This window comes from Bufo bufo, chromosome 3, assembly GCF_905171765.1.
Source record: "Bufo bufo chromosome 3, aBufBuf1.1, whole genome shotgun sequence".
Lineage (NCBI taxonomy): Eukaryota > Metazoa > Chordata > Amphibia > Anura > Bufonidae > Bufo > Bufo bufo.
The window spans coordinates 263,433,541-263,453,998 of NC_053391.1; positions in this window are offsets into that span (position 1 = coordinate 263,433,541).

Below are 20,458 nucleotides of genomic sequence, written 5' to 3' on the forward strand. Positions count from 1 at the left end.
AGGAGGTGAGAATAGAACAAATGGCATCAGTACCCGATCAGGACTTAATCAGGGTACATTGGCCACCTCATTCTACCTGCATCCTGGGTCGGAGTTTCAAATCTCCACACAATCACCAGATATCTGCGTTTTGATCATTTTGGTTGATAAACCAACTGTCAGAGTAAACGTTAGAGTCACTACTTGTCTTCTTCAGCTGAATTATGTAAGAACAATATCCTGGAGGGAAAACACCAAAGGGCTTTCCTGTATAAATCCTGTCTCTAAGGTCAGTTTGTTATTATATTTTAAATTTGGCCAAATATTTAATGCCAATTATAGGTAAGGATGTAGGAGCCACAGAAGCAACTGAACTTTGAGATTTCTCCCTTACCAACATTCTAAATTTGCCTAGGGGATCTTGGTCACTTACACATGCTCCTAACACATATATCCCCAAATCCTGTTGTATAGGATTTCTAATGGACAGGAAAAGAGGATTACATTCATCATGTTTACAACTGTTTGGTGGGGTTCCCTTCAGGATAGTCATTCTATGGGACAAACCTTCACCTTTACTGACTCTAGAGGTAGTTTCCACTGGTATATATTCACAACACTTCAGATTAGTACTCCATTCTTGTTAATTTTCAATATTCTTGTTAATTTCCAATATCCACAGTTGGTATGGTCATATTTAAATACAATTACCATAGACTGGGTCAGTTCCAGTCACACAGATGTACTTATCAGACCAAAACCAAGTGTCCTATCTGTCATCTGTCTTACAGTCCACTATACTGCAAAAGTCAACTTAGTTGTTCCTGACTCATCTTGAGAATATATCACCGTTGGAATTTGATTTAACTGTGATTTTCCCTTTGTACAATATGGAACAAACAATAAGGCATGAAACAACATTATGGCTCTTATAGTCCTGACACTTGATTGCAATACGATCAGTTTCTCCTTGCAATTCGACAGCAGTGGCGGTGGTTATCAGGACTTGATGTAGGTCTTCAAACCGTAGCTCTAGGACTTTCCACCCGTCTCTTGTTTCACCACTATCCAATCTCCTGATTGTGGAGAATGAATCGCTTCTATACAGTCTGGATTCTAGGAAACAACTAAAACTTGGAAATACACATTAAACAATAAATTGTGCGACAACATCATTTTGGAAAACTACTATGCTGCATCTGGAACTATTGGGGAAATAGACACCTAATCCAGGAGCATTCCCAAAGATTACTTCATAAGGACTTAGGCCTATCTTCCGGTTAGATGTATATCGGATGGAGAAAAACCCCAGGGATAGGTACTCTCACCTCAGTCAGTATCTTTTAGCTGTAGCCTTCGCTACAGGCCAAATCTCCGAATATCCTGGAAAGAGATCAATATAGACACAGACATATTCACACTGTTCCACCTTTGTTCTGAATGTAGTCAATCCGCAGTCTCTGAAATGGGTAAGATGACCTTGGCATATGCCTTCCTGGAACTCCCATAGTTCTCCCATCATTATTACAGCATTCACCTAGTGGCAGCATTGTTGAACCCAGGAGTCATCCACCACAGAACCCAATCACACCTTCTCTCTCTCTCGATTTGCCCATGTTCTAAATCCATCCTCTTTAGGTGGAGTGCCCTCTGAAGGAAGAGTTTATTACCAACTCTCCAGAGTCCTATTATCACTTCTACCTTTATCCTTTGATGTTTCCTTTCAGCCTCTGTAACCTGTATCTGAAAAAGGCAAACTTTTTGGAAATCCACTGGCCATAAGCCATCCTATATCACACAGATTTCCACTTAGGGTAGACAGGTAATAATGTAGCCTCTACCTCCTCAGGCAGTATCAGGGCATCAAACATCTTTCATACACTCAGCATTCATTATTGATGGGCTTAGCCATGGATCCAACAAAATCTCTGCTTCACTAGATTAGACCATAATAATGAGTGATACCGAAGGCATACCTGGATGTTAGCAGTCTTACCCTCAGCCATCTTACCAACCTCAGCGAGTGTCTTCAGCTCTGTCTCCTGCACTACCATTGCTGGACGGAGTGGTTCTTTCTTGACAACATCAGATTAAGTAGGAACAGCATATCCTGTCCGAAATGATCCATCTTCCAGGAACCTGAAATGATCTACCAGAAACTCAAAAATGTGGTTATTAATTGGATACATTAAATTTCAATTTTTATATTTTTATTTACTACTCCCAGCCTCCCCCCTTCCAGATGCAGCAGAGTGATCGGATCTAATTTTGCACACCCTTAAGACGGTGATTAATTGGTGAGAGGAGTAGGAATTGCATTACTAGATGCTCCTACACATGTGATACTACCCTCAGCCATGAGAGATCATGGAACATGTTTGCTATGAGGCAATGTAATTAGATCCCAAGGATTATATAAATAATAGGGATCCAGTATTTGGCTCTGGGTTGTTAATTTCCTATGGGTGTTTCATTTGAAGGGGCTGAACATTTGTCTTCCTCCCACAGGCGAGGAAGTGGGCAAGTACATACAAAGTCTTCCTCCCCCCCTTGTGGGGAAGACTGATATGCAGCCATGCCCGCCTTAGGTCTTTGATTTAACTTTAACAATATGACAAAATAGGGACAAAATTAACTTCTCTCAAGCCTAGCCAACACTAGACCTTTCTAGATGATTCTCAAGATCATACACAAAGGCAGCACTTAGGATTTTCTCATGCATAGATAAGGTAATCTCAAAAATCCAAATCCACCCAACTTTTCTGGAGTCTAGTGAAAACTTTTTTTTTTTTTTTTTTTTTTTTTTTCACACTCTCTGTCCTGAGGATAATGTGACTGACTGATGATCTAAACACTTCATCACAGACTCACTGATCTTCACTATGCATTAAATCCCTAGCTCTACATTGGACTCAATTTTCCAAATCTCATAAATAATATGAGAAAACTCTCCATATTTTAACTAATTTTCTATAAAGCAGCATAAGTAAGTCCTCTGAATTGGGAATTCTATTCATCATGGCAAAATTGATGTTACTACTGGGTGTAGTATATGTCATATATCATATAATGATGCAGATATCCCTACACTTTCACTCATACCTGAATAAGGACTTAGAATGAGTGCAATCTAGATTGAGTAGACTGGCCTGGAATATTTCTAGTAGGCATCATAGGGGCAATTACTGCAGGTACATTTTTAACTGATAGGACATACAATTGGGAAGGGTTATTTTCAGCCTAAGGAAAGAGTTTTTGGGGGGTGGGGAAAAGCTAGAGGGAGCAGGAAGGCACAGTGGGTGGTGCTGATTAGCACATTCCAGCACCTGGTGTAGAGGAGTGGCTGACAGAAAAAGCAATAGGTAGTCTTTGATGGACCACAAGACCCAGGATTACTTAGTTACAACACATGTGGTGGGGGGAAGGGAATGCCGCATGGCCAACTCTCTTTGTTCCCTTACCACACCCAAATCCTCCATTTTACTATAGCAATATTGTCCATTCTCCTCAATTACTTTCAACTTTCCCTCTACACTTTTCCACAACTTTAATTTAATCTATCTCCTACTACATTTGCAACATCTAAGGGGAACTTTTACACAAAACTGCATATTTACGGATAATACCGGAAATCGCTGCTACTTAGTATGACAGAATGCTTTCAACTTTTATTTCTAACTGAAACTTTTCCTTTCTTTTCTCGCATCAACTGAGTCGCCGTTAATATCTCTTTACTCTGTCCTGTAACATTAGAATTTCCCATTATTGTAGTTGCACAAAGCTCTAACAATTGCTACTTATCAAACCCGCAAACTTAAGCGTAGTTGCACAAAGATCAAACGGAATCCGATTACTTAAAGTAATCGCCACCGAACCCACAAACTTAAGCGCAGTTGCACACAGCTCAAATGAAATAATAGTATTGACCCCACAATCTCTCAAAGTGAAGACCCCTCGTCAATTCACCGGGATACAAAATCTTAATAACTTCCAATTGCCTATGGCAATTGGTATTAACCCTTATTCCCAAGGTTCTCGTCAGAACCTTGACTGGGAACTAATTCTACGTCACAGGATATCCGGCTCAGCTGTCTAACAATTTCCGTTTAGTTTCAGCATGTTCTACCACACAAAGAAGGAATATTTCAATAGGTTCTTTCTAACAGACAGATCAGCTATAACTTGAACCCTTATATCGCGATAACACCAATTCAACTCTTGAGAACCCACAAAAGCGGAAGTTACAGAGGAGATTTGTAAGAAATAAAGCTTTCTTACCTTGCCGGCATGTGATCTCGTCTGATGGTTCAGTTTAAGTCGCTCTCGTGGCGTTTGAATCGGAAGTTACGCAAGCTATCTGCCCCACGTTGGGCGCCATTTTGTCGTCGCAATTCATGCGACTCTCCTTCTTCTTTGTGTGGTGCCAAATCAATTAGAAGAATAAGTATGTGTACAGCATACTGCTTTATAATGAGACCAGACACTAGGTGGTTTCATGAAAGCATCTTCTCATCCTCTTTGAGCCATGGTACAAGAGAGCAGGCGAGAGACCTTTTATTCACAGTACATTCACTTAAATAGCAGACATGACATCACAAAAGGGGTGTTCCTTAAGAAGAGGCTATTGGCTCCTTAACCTGATAGGAGTGGTTTCAGAATCCCCTCTTCCCCCTCCCTCATTGACCTTCTCATACATATGGTTTGCAGCCATCTAGTGGACAGAAATGTGTACTACAGAATATTCTCATTATATATTCATAAAATCATAAATCCTTCTCTCACACTGATTACATCAGCCCATGTCACCTCCAAGGTCAGGGAGGGGACATCAGACAGTGATGTCTCCTCCTAGTGCTGAGATTGGCTGGAACAACGCTCCAGCCAATGGCCGCGCTATGCAGCAGAAAGAACCGTTGGTGCCTCTCTGCAGGCAGCCATTCTAGCTTGATGACTGCTTGCAGAGAGGACCTGTGCTGTTCATTGTCGGCTGGGACTTGTGGTACTACCACATAAATCACTGCTTTTCACTCAGAGCTTTTCAGAAGAAGAAAAAGAACAACATCTGCAACAGCTGTAGTGATCTTTGGCTCATCTGCAGCTGTTTCAGATCCCCATTCCCTGTCCCTGCCCCCCCCTCTCCCCCCTCCTTCCCCCTTCACTCCCCTCTCCGTCTTTTTTTTTTTTTTTTTTTTTTTTTGTTTTTTTGGGGGTTTTTTGGGCTCTGCACCACTTTTTCTGTGTGCGAGCTGTGACTGGCAAGTGCTGATCAGCACTTGTGTTTTTTTGGTGCTAGCTATATATATATATATATATATATAAGTCAATTTTAGTTAGTACTAGTTTAGATTATATATATGTAAGTCATAGATATATATATATATATATATATATGTAAGTCAATTTTAGTTAGTACTAGTTTAGATTTTTTAACCCACACACGTGCCATCTGCATGCGTGCAGGGCTGGTGCAAGGATTTTTGCCACCCTAGGTTTGCCACCCCTTGACTCCGCCCATTGACCACGCCCCTTTTTCCGCCACCTATTGCATGCAACATTTAACTATGGTCGTGTACCCTGTGCCAGTCTATGGTCATGTACCCTGTGCCAATCTGACTTTGGTCGCGTACCCTGTGCCAGTCTGACTATGGTCATGTATATCTAATATCCAGCCATTGTCTGCCACCTAGTACCATCCCAGTGATGCCAATCACTCTGCGCTGTTCAGCAGGTTGGCACACCAAACACGAGCAGTGCCACCTATTCACTGCCAGGCGCCATTCAGCCACTGTCTGAAATCCTGTGCCACCAGGGCAACATAAAACAGTATGCTGCCTTGTGCCCTCTGCCAGTCTGGCACTGTCCTGCACCCGGTACCATTCATAGCCCTTTAGACAGTATGTGCCACCTATTAGGCTCCATGTGCCACTGCTGGGCACCAGAATCTATGGCCCCTAGTCAAGCAGCAGGTGTGCCCTGACCCCTGTACACAAGTGTGTGCCACCCTGCTGCCAGTCACTGTCCTGCAGCCTCTGACACCCTAGTGCAGGTTGTCAGAGTGCGGTTGCTAGTGGTGCTCACCAGGTTCTGCTCCTCGCTGTGCTCCAGGTCCACATTGCCTTGGCTCTTGCCAAGATCATGTGTCTTTGGCGCGTGATCCAGCGAGACCCACCTCTGGAGGTCACTGGTCTCGCGGGATTGCGCGCCCGAAGTCAGGGCCGGTGCAAGGATTTTTGTCAACAGAGGCAAATGTACATTTTGCCCCCCCCCCCATCATTTCACATTTCTGCCCCTCATGATTCATGTCCATTTCTTGCCCCCTCCCAATCATTTCACATTTCTGTCCCTCATGATTCATATGCTAATATCATAGTGCCATCCTCTCCCCCTGCCCCCTAATGTGCTAGTATGAAGTGCCTCTCTCCTCCCCCCTCCATGTGCCAGTATCATGGCTCCAATAGCCCCCCCCCCCCCTCCCCTGTGGCAGTAAAGTAACAGTCCGGTATTTAAAAAAAAAAAAAAAACACTTTCAGAAAAGTTTCTCCTGGGACTCGAACTCGCAACCTTTCACATCAGAAACAAGGCATTTAACCACACAGCTATGAAAGCAGTGTAGCCAGTTACTCAAAAAAAAAAGTTAAGTAGCAGTCCGGTATTTAAAAACAAAAAACAAAAAAAAACACTTTCAGAAAAGTTTCTCCTGGGATTCGAACTCACAACCTTTACACATCAGAGGCAAGGCATTTACCCTCACAGCCATGAAAGCTGTATTACCAGTTGCTTAAAAAAAATATATATAAGACTTCTACTGTAGGTAACTTTGATACTTAGTGTACATCCATACACATGACAGCTGCCCCAGTACACTGTGTATGGATGTAGCAGAGCTGGGTGTGTTGGGGCAGCTGACATGTGTATGGATGTACACTAGGTATCAAAGTTACCTACAGTAGAAGTCTTATATATTTTTTTTTTTTTTTTTTTTAAAGCAGCTGGTAATACAGCTTTCATGGCTGTGAGGGTAAATGCCTTACGTCTGATGTGTCAAGGTTGTGAGTTTGAATCCCAGGAGAAACTTTTCTGAAAGAAAGCCTAAATGAGATTTAAATACACCAGGGTCTCGTAGCTGTGTCTCAGCTGCGACAGCTGCGTGCCGCTCTCTCTGCCCGATGTGAACTCATCGGAGCGCATCCGGCCGGCAAGTACAGGAACAGACGGAGATGAGATGATGTCAGATGGATGACAAGTAGGGGGGCGGTGCGCAGGCGGCGCCCGGCGCCCCAAGGCAGAGTGCGCTCTACGCGGTTGCCTACTCTGCTTATGGGTGGCACCGGCCCTGCGTGCGTGGGTCCTGCACCTGCTGAGCACCGGTCAGTACTGTCAATTACTGACTGCGTCTGCTCAGGTTTAGGTTTTTATTTTTTTGGAGCCTTTTTTTCTAAATTTTTATTTATTTATTTCACTTATCTTTTTCTCTTTTCTTTCTTTCTCTTTTTTTATTTATCATAAATTTTATTTTAATGAATTCATTACAAGTCCCCTCACGTGTTAAATCACTACATACACCCCCCTGACACTTTTCACTTTACATACACCAATAAAAATAAAAATTTCCAATTCATCCCAGAGAATGTACTCTGCTGAAGAGGCATACGCCATCCTTGCCTCTGAAACGGAGTCTGCAAGTAAGGGAGAAGAGGATGCCACATTCCTCTACTCCCTCATCATCGTCATCCGGTGATGAGGGACCCTCAAGGAGACGCCCCAGGAGAGATGAAGTAGCCCCCCAGTGATCCCCTATGGTCCACACTGCCTGAGGATTATTTGCCCCAAATTCCAGAGTTTGTGGGAAACTCTGGAATCCAGATTGACTGCTCGGGCTTCACAGAAATAGATTTTTTCAAAATCAATTTCTCTGACGATCTCATAAATTTGATCGTGACCCAAAGACATTTGTACGCCCAGCAGTTTATTTCTCAAAACCCAACATCCTCATATGCTAGACCCCTAGGTTGGACCCCTGTAAATGAAGCAGACATTATGAAGTTTTGTGGGCTGTTGCTGCATATAGGCCTTGTAAAAAAAAACCTGAAATGAGACAATATTGGAGTTCAGATGTCTTGTAACACACTCCAATTTACAATATGGCCTTGTCCTGCTCAAGATTTGAATCCATTTTGAAATTCCTACATTACAATGATAATGCACAGTAATCCCCCCAAAATGACCCAAATTTTGACCGTCTATTCAAAATAAGACCCCTCCTGGAGCACCTCAACTCAAAATTTACAAAGGTGTTCACCCCAGCAAAATAAATTAGCATAGACGAGTCCCTTGTACATTTTAAAGGAAGGGTTAAATTTCGCCAGTACCTGCCCACCAAGCGGACACGGTACGGAATAAAAATGTACAAGCTGTGCGAGAGTACCTCTGGGTACACCTACAGGTTCCGGGTTTATGAGGGGAAAGATTCACGGATACAACCCCCTGAATGCCCCCGTCCTAGGAGTTACTGGCAAGATTGTGTGGGACTTACTGCACCCACTGCTGGATAATGGTTATCACCTCTATGTAGATAACTATTACACCAGCATACCCCTATTCATGTCCCTAAAAGCCTGAGGTACTGTGGCTTGCGGCACAGTGCGAAATAAATCATATAGAGCTCCCTAGATCCCTGGTAGGGCAACTACTCTGAAAAGGTGACAGTAAGGCTCTCCTCTATGAGAACATGCTGGCGGTTAAGTACAAGGACAAGAGGGATGTCCTTGTACTAACCACCATTCACACAAACACCAGTTCTCCTGCCCAAGTGCGAGGTACCACTACCCCTGTCAACAAGCCTGACTGCATCCTTGATTACAACAGGCACATGGGAGGGGTTGATCAAGTTCTGAAGCCCTACAGTGCCATGCGTAAAACTAAGGTATGGTACAAAAAGCTTGCCGTATACATTGTACAGATGGCAATGTACAATGCATACATTTTAGATAGAACTGCAGGCCAGACAGGAACTTTCCTTCAGTTCCAAGAGGCGGTAATCAAGGCCCTAATTTTCCAAAGTCAGGAAGGGGAGGGCCCGAGTACTTCAGGAGGTCATGGTGCCCGTGTTGTACCAGGAAAACATTTCCCTGGTGAAGTCCCACAAACAGCAAAGAGGGGAAAGACCAAAAAAGATGTCGGGTTTGTTACAAAAGGGGAATACGAAAGGACACCATTTATCAGTGCGACACCTGCCCTGATAAACCTGGCCTCTGCATGAAAGAATGCTTCCGAACCTACCACTCATCCATGGATTTTTTATTTAATCCTTTATGCTCCCTGTAATATTTCCATATCTCTGATTTAGTCCACCTCACTTGCATACCCACTTTCCAACAACCACTACATAATCTTTTCTGTGAGACACCTATTTGGTAAAAAGTACCCTTTCCACCACTTAAAATATCCGTACGGGGGTGCTCTTTCCAAAATGGGGTCACTTCTTGGGGTTTTTCATTTCTGGGGACCTCTGGAAATTTTTTAAATGCGACATGGCAGCTAAAATCCATGTCTGACAATTCAGGCCTGCAAATTGTACTTTGCCTGTAGCGGCCTGCTGTGCGCCAATACAGGAGGCTACGAGCACATATTGTTGTGCCTTTTCATAGGTAAATGCATTGATATCCAATTCATTATTGTCAAGATGGATGTTCATTACCTTTAAGAGCCATGCTCGACTATAGTTGCAATTTTGGATGTCTTGAGTAGGCCGAAGTAAGGTCATACAAAGGTTTCTGCTCTTTAATGTTATTCTTCTCATGAATGTACCAGTCTAAGAAGATGCCTCCTTGTCTACTTATAAATTTATGACGGGAGATAAAGATAAGCTCTATGCAGCTGGTGATAATTACCTATACAATTAGGCATTTATTAATGAAGCAAAATATATAATATTCATGTATTCATTTAATGAGCCTTAGTTAGTCCTTAGCATAAGACAATCAGTAGGACATATATATATATATTTGTTTATATTATATTGTTATATGTTACGAAGACAACATGTATCCAGTATATTGTATATATTTCTCATTAAGAGAATATCTGTCTCTAAAAGAGTGTCTGTGAAGATGTGTGTTTTGTAACAATTATTCACATTTTTGGCATGAGAGGAGGTACTGATATCTCTGTGAGAAAACAAGGCCATTCAAGTTATTTATGATCCATAAATTAGCAGTGTGAGAAACATTCAGAGAGACGCCTAGAGGTCTGTCTATAATTGCTACAAGTGTCAGAATTAATCCCTATGGCTTTGAATTAAAGCTTTTAAGGTCAAATGTATAGTCAGACTTACATAAGTTAACCCTTTATACTATGATGCAAATAGCTTACACAGCAGTGCCACCTAGGTATGAGTAGGTGACATTACAACAGTAGCAAAAGTGCATTCTGGGTAAGGTTATAATGTCAAATTTTTTATCAATGGTCACGCCCATCCGACAATGATTAGAAAGTTCCAAACTAGGAAGGTGTGTCTAACTGATAAGTTTGTGATCATAAACCATACACAGGAAGAGAAAAAAGGGAGAAAAAGAGAGAAAAGGAGAGGAGACAATTGAGATGTGCTATGATGGACCACCCAGCTTTCCTAGGAGCAGAAGTGAGATTCCTACTAGGACTTAGTAAGAGACACAGAAAATGATATTTCATTTTATTAAGACTAATTTGATAGTGTGGGTGAAATTATACCATCTAGATTGGCGAATAAATAAATAATTAAATTAATTGATCATCTCCATATTGAGATGTAGTCTTAGGAAATTGTGAGGCTTCATTCTACCTGCAGAAGAATCAAGACTCATAATCTAGCAAAGCATTAAATGATTGCTTATATATATACACTGCTCAAAAAAATTAAGGGAACACAAAAATAACACATCCTAGATCTGAATTAATTAAATATTCTTCTGAAATACTTTGTTCTTTACATAGTTGATTGTGCTGACAACAAAATCATACAAAAATTAAAAGATGGATATCAAATTTTTCATCCCATGGAGGTCTGGATTTGGAGTCACACTCAAAATTAAAGTGGAAAAACACACTACAGGCTGATCCAACTTTGATGTAATGTCCTTAAAACAAGTCAAAATGAGGCTCAGTAGTGTGTGTGGCCTCCACGTGCCTGTATGACCTCCCTACAACGCCTGTGCATGCTCCTGATGAGGTGGCGGACGGTCTCCTGAGGGATCTCCTCCCAGACCTGGACTAAAGCATCTGCCAACTCCTGGACAGTCTGTGGTGCAACGTGACGTTGGTGGATAGAGCAAGACATGATGTCCCAGATGTGCTCAATTGGAGGGCTGTGCGGCCCTCCAAAGAAATGCCACCCCACACCATTACTGACCCAATGCCAAACCGGTCATGCTGGAGGATGTTGCAGGCATCAGAACGTTCTCCACGGCGTCTCAAGACTCTGTCACGTCTGTCACATGTGCTCAGTGTGAACCTGTTTTCATCTGTGAAAAGCACAGGGCGCCAGTGGCGAATTTGCCAATCTTGGTGTTCTCTGGCAAATGCCAAACGTCCTGCACGGTGTTGGGCTGTAAGCACAACCCCCACCTGTGGACGTCGGGCCCTCATATCACCCTCATGGAGTCTGTTTCTGACCGTTTGAGCAGACACATGCACATTTGTGGCCTGCTGGAGGTCATTTTGCAGGGCTCTGGCAGTGCTCCTCCTGTTCCTCCTTGCACAAAGGCGGAGGTAGCGGTCCTGCTGCTGGGTTGTTGCCCTCCTACGGCCTCCTCCACGTCTCCTGATGTACTGGCCTGTCTCCTGGTAGCGCCTCCATGCTCTGGACACTACGCTGACAGACACAGCAAACCTTCTTGCCACAGCTCGCATTGATGTGCCATCCTGGATAAGCTGCACTACCTGAGCCACTTGTGTGGGTTGTAGACTCTGTCTCATGCTACCACTAGAGTGAAAGCACCGCCAGCATTCAAAAGTGACCAAAACATCAGCCAGGAAGCATAGGAACTGAGAAGTGGTCTGTGGTAACCACCTGCAGAACCACTCCTTTATTGGGGGTGTCTTGCTAATTGCCTATAATTTCCACCTGTTGTCTATCCCATTTGCACAACAGCATGTGAAATTGATTGTCACTCAGTGTTGCTTCCTAAGTGGACAGTTTGATTTCACAGAAGTGTGATTGACTTGGAGTTACATTGTGTTGTTTAAGTGTTCCCTTTATTTTTTTGAGCAGTGTATATATATATATATATATATATATATATATTGATAGAACATTCTTCGCCAAGCTAAGTGATGGATTCCCACAGGAAAGACTTGTTTCAAGTCCTTCCCATTTAAGATCCTAGATCCCTGTTATTTGTCTTAATAGTCTTACCAAAGTCATATATGTGAAAATAGTCTGGGATGGGGCGGAAGGATACAGTTATCTCTTCTAAGTTATATCCTTGGATGGATTTGCCCATCTTGAAGTCATGTGATGTGTAGTTGGTTAGAGGGGGGCAGAATGTATTTAGCATTCTATAATGATGTCTAGGATTAGACATGCCCATCCTGATATCATGAGGTTTTCTCTGAACAGAAGTAATGTATATAAATTATGTTCCTACTTTGATATCCTAACCTAATAATAGCTTGGTTATAATGTGACAAGTTATTTCCACTCACATGTATTGTTAAGCTTGTAATGCTTTATATTAACGCTATATATATTCATTTGCATGTATCATTGTGATTATTTACTTATGTATGTTTATAATCTTGTAACCAATAAATCTGCATATTTTTATAATACCTGTGTATTATTGTATAATGCAGAACTACATTTTATCATTAATGTCATCTCACGTCAAAAAGAACTTATTTATCTGAGGAAATAGTCGGACTCAGATGTGAATTGTATCAATTAGGTTGTCTACAATTCACCGGGTCATAATTTTAAGAATTTATGACAAATTTTATAAAATTTATTTTTTTATGGTTAATAATTTTTATGACCATAATTAAGAATTCTTAATTGAATTATTACCCCCCGACAATATGGGGTGTTTTTAAAATGGGGAGAAAATGGGGAACATATACTGGGGTGCATTTTCTCCTTTAACCCCTTGTAAAAGTAAAAATTTGGGGTCTGATAGTACTTTTTCATTTTTACAAATGTGTGCTTTGAAATCCTCTCTCTAGTATTTCTGCCTTCTGTGAGACACCTGTTGAGGAAAAAGTACCCTTTCCACCACTTAAAATGTCCATACGGGGGTGCTCTTTCCAAAATGGGGTAACTTTTTGGGGTTTTTAATTTCTGGGGACCTCTGGAAATTTTTTAAATGTGACATGGCAGCTAAAATCCATGTCTGCCAATTCAGGTCTGCAAAAACCATATTTTGCACTTTGCCTGTAGCGGCCTGCTGTGCGCCAATACAGCAGGCTACAAGCACATATGGGGTGTTTCCAAAATGGGGAGAAAATGGGGAACATATAGTGGGATGCATTTTCTTCTTTAACCCCTTGTAAAAGTGAAAAATTGGGGTCTGCTAGTACTTTTTAATTTTTACAAATGTGTGCTTTGAAATCCTCTCTCTAGTATTTCTGCCTTTTATGAGACACCTGTTTGGTAAAAAGTACCCTTTCCACCACTTAAAATGTCAGTACGGGGGTGCTCTTTCAAAAATGGGGTCACTTCTTGGTGTTTTTCATTTCTGGGGATCTCTGGAAATTTTTTAAATGCAACATGGCAGCTAAAATCCATGTCTGCCAATTCAGGCCTACAAAAAACATATTTTGAACTTTAAATGTAGCTAAAATCAAGATCAGGGCGAGCACTCAACACTTGGACCAAAGTGATAATGAATTAAAATTTTATTAAATCACAATATATAACACGTGTATGTTTCGACCATAAAACTAAAATCTAGAGATAAAATACATAATATCAAATGCCACATAGGGAAAATAGCATAATATCAGTCTCTTGTGTTCAGAACAACTGGTATGAATGTAGCCAACCTAGGAGGTTGTTAGCAACAATGCGCTGTACTGTCCCGTGCGCACATTAGAATAGTCAATAGGTTTTGCTGACTCGTGTGCGCTGCTCCAGTGTTAATATAGCAATTAAGTAAGTGAGTCAAACAGTTCCTTCTGCTGTACAGACACGTGCCTCAATGTCCTTAGATACCGATAGTTCAATCAAGTTTCCGTACACATTCAAGTAGTATGCCTCATCGCATAAGGTTCACAAGTGTAATGTTAGCTGCCACCTGCCGACTTGGCTGATAATTGTGCCATACGGCCAGTTTCGCAGAATAAAAAGAAACTGCACACAAGATGAGGACTTCGAGGTAGAAGCGATTAAGATGAAAGATCAATTTATGGAGAGACAATATCCCGAAAAGGTGATAAATTTAGCTCTAGAAAAAACTAGAAAACTAGATAGAAGCACCTTCTTCACAAATAAGACAGGTAGGACTGAGGAAATACAATAGAGTGATGTTATCAACAATAAAATCATTTTTCCATTTAACAATAGCCACAAGCGGCTACAGAAAATTATCAAAACCCACTGGCACCATATTTTAAGTGATAAAAAGATAGGCCATTTATTACCAACTACCCCGGCATTAATATTCACCAAGGCACCTAATCTAGGTTTAAAAATAGCCCCATCAATTAAAACATCTAAAACAATGAAAAAGGAGAATACAATCTTGGGCTCCTGGATGAATTTAAAAGGTTTTTTTTAAGTGTGGGAAGTGTATGGCATGCAAGGTCAATCCCACATCTAGAAAAACTACTACTATCTCCTCAACACAAAATAAATATATATGGGAGATTAAGGATTGCCTAACTTGTAATACGTCAGGAGTCGTCTACCTCATCCAGTGCCCTTGCAGGAGACAATACATAGGGAGGACCAAACGTCCCTTGAAAACCAGGCTGGCTGAACACATAGCCAATATAATGAAAGGTTATGATAAGCATTGTCTATCTAAACACTATAAAGACATACACAATAAAGATCCCTCCGGCCTGGTATTCACGGCACTGGAAAAGGTAGACAGACACTGGCGAGGTGGAAATTACATCAAACAGATGTCTAGGACAGAATCCAAACATATATATCAGTTTGGATCTTTGTTGCCAGTGGGTTTAAATGCTGAATTGGAGATTTTTGGATTTTTGTAGACTAGGTGCCCCCATTCCGACTCTTGCGACTCAGTCAGGCCGTTTATCGACACTGAGTCGTGGACTCGGTTGTGGGCCCCTAGTCTTACACATCACATACAGTCCGAATCCTAATATCTGTACAGCTTGAATCTAACCTGAATGTGCATTTTTTAATTTTTGGATTCTCTCTCCCAACCATTATAATTTTATATTCACACATTTTAAGAATTTCATAATTTTATGTATTTTTATCTAAACTGCACCATTTAGGATATTTTAGGTATTAATGGTGTATATTTATATTCATATTTGCATAGTATTAGTAATACCTTTTATTGGTAGCCTATATTGCTATTTATTTATTATTTTACATTTGCATATATTTTATATATTATATACGAATGGACACTATAATGGCACATTTAGTGCTAAAATAAGGAGGAACATAGTCTATCTGTATCAATCTATGTTGTAGCTCTAGTAAAATGACATGATTGCATGATTTTATGTTGTTTACCCAGAAAAATAATTATAATTTATTTATGCAATTTGGAATTATAAACTGGACTTCTGCAGGACATATAGAATGTTAAAAGGAATCCGTAGCATGAAAAAACGCATGTTTGTAAAATAAACCGCATCGAAAACGCATGCAAAAAACGCATGCGATTCCTTTCAGCTGAAAGCTAATCCAGTGATCCAGGATTTGGTACAAGTTGCGGGTATAAAAGGCGGAGAAAGACAGGTGTTGCTGTACCACTGACGAAGGGAAAGAGTTCCCGAAACGCGTCTGGACCGCACACCTGTGACAGAAGTATCTCCGCACTCTATGCATGGCCATGCAAATACTACTATAATCTGAAGAATTGAGATTTCCAGGACGCCGAGTACAGAATCTGCTAAGTTGTGCTTTGTGTTGTCAAGGACACACACCGCTTCCGTAATCCCGCGAGATCCGGGAACAGCGAACAACAGGAGTTACAAGCCAGACGCCGGAACTGTTCCTTGCCGCTTATCCCCGCACACGTCCATAGAGACGTCCTCGAGTTATACCGAGAGGAAGGTAGGAACATTACACTTGTGAACCTTATGCGATGAGGCATACTACTTGAATGTGTACGGCAACTTGATTGAGGCACGTGTCTGTACAGCAGAAGGAACTGTTTGACTCACTTACTTAATTGCTATATTAACACTGGAGCAGCGCACACGAGTCAGCAAAACCTATTGACTATTCTAATGTGCGCACGGGACAGTACAGCGCATTGTTGCTAACAACCTCCTAGGTTGGCTACATTCATACCAGTTGTTCTGAACACAAGAGACTGATATTATGCTATTTTCCCTATGTGGCATTTGATATTATGTATTTTATCTCTAGATTTTAGTTTTATGTTCGAAACATACACGTGTTATATATTGTGATTTAATAAAATTTTAATTCATTATCACTTTGGTCCAAGTGTTGAGTGCTCGCCCTGATCTTGATTTTAGCTACATTTAATACTAGAGGAGGGGTGTTCCTCTATACTGGGCTAGAAGCACCTAATCCAGAACCCCGCCTGAGGTGAGCCACCATTTTGAGTCTATATTTTGAACTTTGCCTGTAGCGGCCTGCTGTGCGCCAATACAGCAGGCTACGAGCACATATGGGGTGTTCACAAAATGGGGAACATATACTGGGGTGCATTTTCTCTTTTAACCCCTTGTGAAAGTGAAAAATTGAGGTCTGCTAGTACTTTTTCATTTTTACAAATGTGTGCTTTGAATTCCTCTCTCTAGTATTTCTGCCTTCTGTGAGATACCTGTTTGGTAAAAAGTACCCTTTCCACCACTTAAAATGTTCGTACGGGGGTGCTCATTCCGAAATGAGATCACTTTTTGGGATTTTTTATTTCTGGGGACCTCTGGAAATTTTTTAAATGCGACATGGCAGCTAAAATCCATGTCTGCCAATTCAGGTCAGCAAAATCCATAATTAGCTTTTTGTATCTAGAGCCCTGCCATGCGTCCATGTATCATTTTATGAGCACATATTGGGTGTTGGCGTATTCGGGGGGAAATTGGGAACAAAATGTGGGGTGCATTGTGTGCTGTTACTTCTTGTGAAAGTGAAAAATGTGGGTGTAAAGCAACTTTTTTAGGAAAAAATAGTAATTTTTCATTTTCACAGCCAAGCGTTTCCTAATTCTGTGAAACGCTCGATGGGTCAAAGTGCTCACTACACACCTTGAAATATTCCTTGAGGGGTGTAGTTTCCGGAATGGGGTCACTTTTTGGGGATTTACACTCTAGGGGTACCTCAGGGTGTCTTTATATGTGACATAGTTCCCAAAAGCCAATCCTGCAAAATCTGTCCTCCAAAAGCCCTATGGTGCTACTTCCCTTTTGGACCCTGCCATGCACCCATACATCATTTTATGAGCACATATTGGGTTTTGGCGTATTCGGGGGGAAATGGGGAACAAAATGTTGGGTGCATTTTGTCCTGTTACCCATTGTGAAAGTGAAAAATGTGGGTGTAAAGCTACTTTTTCTGGAAAAAATAGTAATTTTTCATTTTCGCAGCCAAGCGTTTCCTAATTCTGTGAAACGCTCGATGGGTCAAAGTGCTCACTACACACCTTGGAATATTCCTTGAGGGGTGTTGTTTCCATAATGGGGTCACTTTTTGGGGGTTTCCACTCTAGGGTTACCTCAGGGTGTGTTCAATTGCAAGATGGCGCCTGTGAATTATTCCGGTGAAATCTGCCTTCCAGAAGCCATTTGGTACTCCTTTCCTTCTGACCCCTGTGGTACGCCCATATAGCAGTATACAAGCACATATGGGGTATTGCTGTAATCAGGAGAAAATGGGCAATAAATTAGGGGGTACACTTTCTCCAGTTCCCCCTTTTGAAAAAGAAAAATTTTAGGCTAAAGTCAATTTTTCTTGAAAAAAATGAAATTTTTAATTTTCACAGCCAATTCCATGTTTTACCTTTGAGGACAAAGTTCTCACTACATATCTTGAAATATTCCTTGAAGGGTGTAGTTTCCAGAATGGGGTCACTTTTTGGGGATTTCCACTGTAGGGGTACCTCAGGGCGTCTTTATTTGCGACATAGCTCCCAAAAGTCAATCCTGCAAAATCTGTCCTCCAAAAGCCCTATGGCACTACTTCCCTTTTGGATCCTGCCATGCACCTATACATCATTTTATGAGCACATATTGGGTGTTGGCGTATTCATGGGGAAATGGGGAGAAAAATGTGGGGTGAATTTTGTCTTGTTACCCCTTGTGAAAGTGAGAAATGTGGGTGTAAAGCAACTTTTTATGGAAAAAATTATAATTTTTCATTTTCACAGCCAAGCATTTCCTAATTCTGTGAAACGCCCGATGGGTCAAAGTGCTCACTACACACCTTGAAATATTCCTTGAGGGGTTTAGTATCGAGAATGGGGTGACTTTTTGGGGGTTTCCACTGTAGGGCCACCTCAGAGTGTCTTCACATGCGACATACCGTATTTTTCGCCCTATAAGACGCACTGGCCCATAAGACGCACTGGCCCATAAGACGCACCTAGGTTTTTGGGGAGGAAAATAAGAAAAAATATTTTTTTAACCAAAAGGTGTGCTTTTGGTGGGTTTGGAACTAATGGTGGTCTGTGGATGACGGACACTGTTATGGGGGGGATCTGTGGATGACGGACACTGTTATGGGGGATCTGTGGATGACGGACACTGTTATGGGGGGATCTGTGGATGATGGACACTGTTATGGGGGGATCTGTGGATGACGGACACTTATGGGGGGATCTGTGGATGACGGACACTTATGGGGAAATCTGTGGATGACGGACACTTATGGGGGGATCTGTGGATGACGGACACTTATGGGGGGATCTGTGGATGACGAACACTGTTACAGGGGGGGATCTGTGGCTGGCACTGTTACGGGGGGGGGGGGGATCTGTGGATGGCACTGTTACAGGGGGGGGGATCTGTGGATGGCACTGTTATATATGTGCCATCCACAGACCCCCCCCAGCCCATAACAGTGCCATCCACAGACCCCCACCCCTTAACTGTGCCATCCACAGATTCTGTGTGCCCCCCCCCCCCCCCCCGCCCCCCCAGTATACAAATATAAAATGTATTATTGAATTAAAAGTTATTAAACATGCCCCCCTCACTCCTAATAGTACCGTATATCCTAATTGCTTCTGTATAATGCCGGCAGGCGGGCCGGGTGGCCGGCGCGTCACTCACTGACGTCACTTGCCTGCGCCGCCTGCTTCATTCATAAAGGAGGCGGCGCAGGCACGTGACATCAGGGAGTTACGCTGCCGCCCACCCGGCCTGCCTGCCGGCATTATACAGAAGCAATTAGGATATACGGTACTATTAGGAGTGAGGGGGGCATGTTTAATAACTTTTAATTCAATAATACATTTTATATTAAAATACCGGAGCGGTGGGGCGGGGCTATAGTACAGTGACCGCACCGCCCCACCGCTATTGCCGGCCCCCAGCTCCTCCTCCCAGTCCCTCCCCGGGCTCCGCTCCGTACATCGCATCCAGCGATGTTAAACTGTCAGCATTCGGCCCCATAAGACGCAGGGGCATTTTCCTCCCATTTTTGGGGAGGAAAAAGTGCGTCTTATGGGGCGAAAAATACGGTAGCTCCCAATTACCAATCCAGCTAAATCCGCTCTCCAAAATCCATATGATGCTCCTTCCACTATGAAGCCTGCTGTGCGCCCATGCATCAGTTTTTGAGCACACATGGGGTGTTTCCGTAAACCCCAGATTCAGGGTAATAGATTTTGAGTTTTGTTTGGCAGTTAACCCTTGTTTTGCTACTGTAACAAATGGATAAATAATGAAAAATCTGCCCAAAAAGTGAAATTCTGAAATTTCATCTCCATTTGCCATTCACTCTTGTGGAACACCTAAAGGGTTAACAAAGTTTGTAAAATCAGTTTTGAATACCTTGAGGGGTGTAGTTTCTAAAATGGGGTGATTTATGGGTGGTTTCTAATATGTAAGCCCCAGAAAGTGACTTCATAACTGAACTGATCCTGAAAAATTTGGGTTTTGGAAATATTGTTAAAAATGTTAAGATTTGCTTCTAAACTTCTAAGCTTTCTAACGTCTCAAAAATATAAAATGTAATTTTCAAAATGATCCAAACATGAAGTAGACATATGGGGAATGTAAAGTAATTACTATTTTTGGACGTATTACTAAGCCAAAGGGAAGGGCAACCCTCCAGCCATGGTTCCCTAGAGGTTTCCCCCACAGGTGGTTTTCCTCTCCTGAG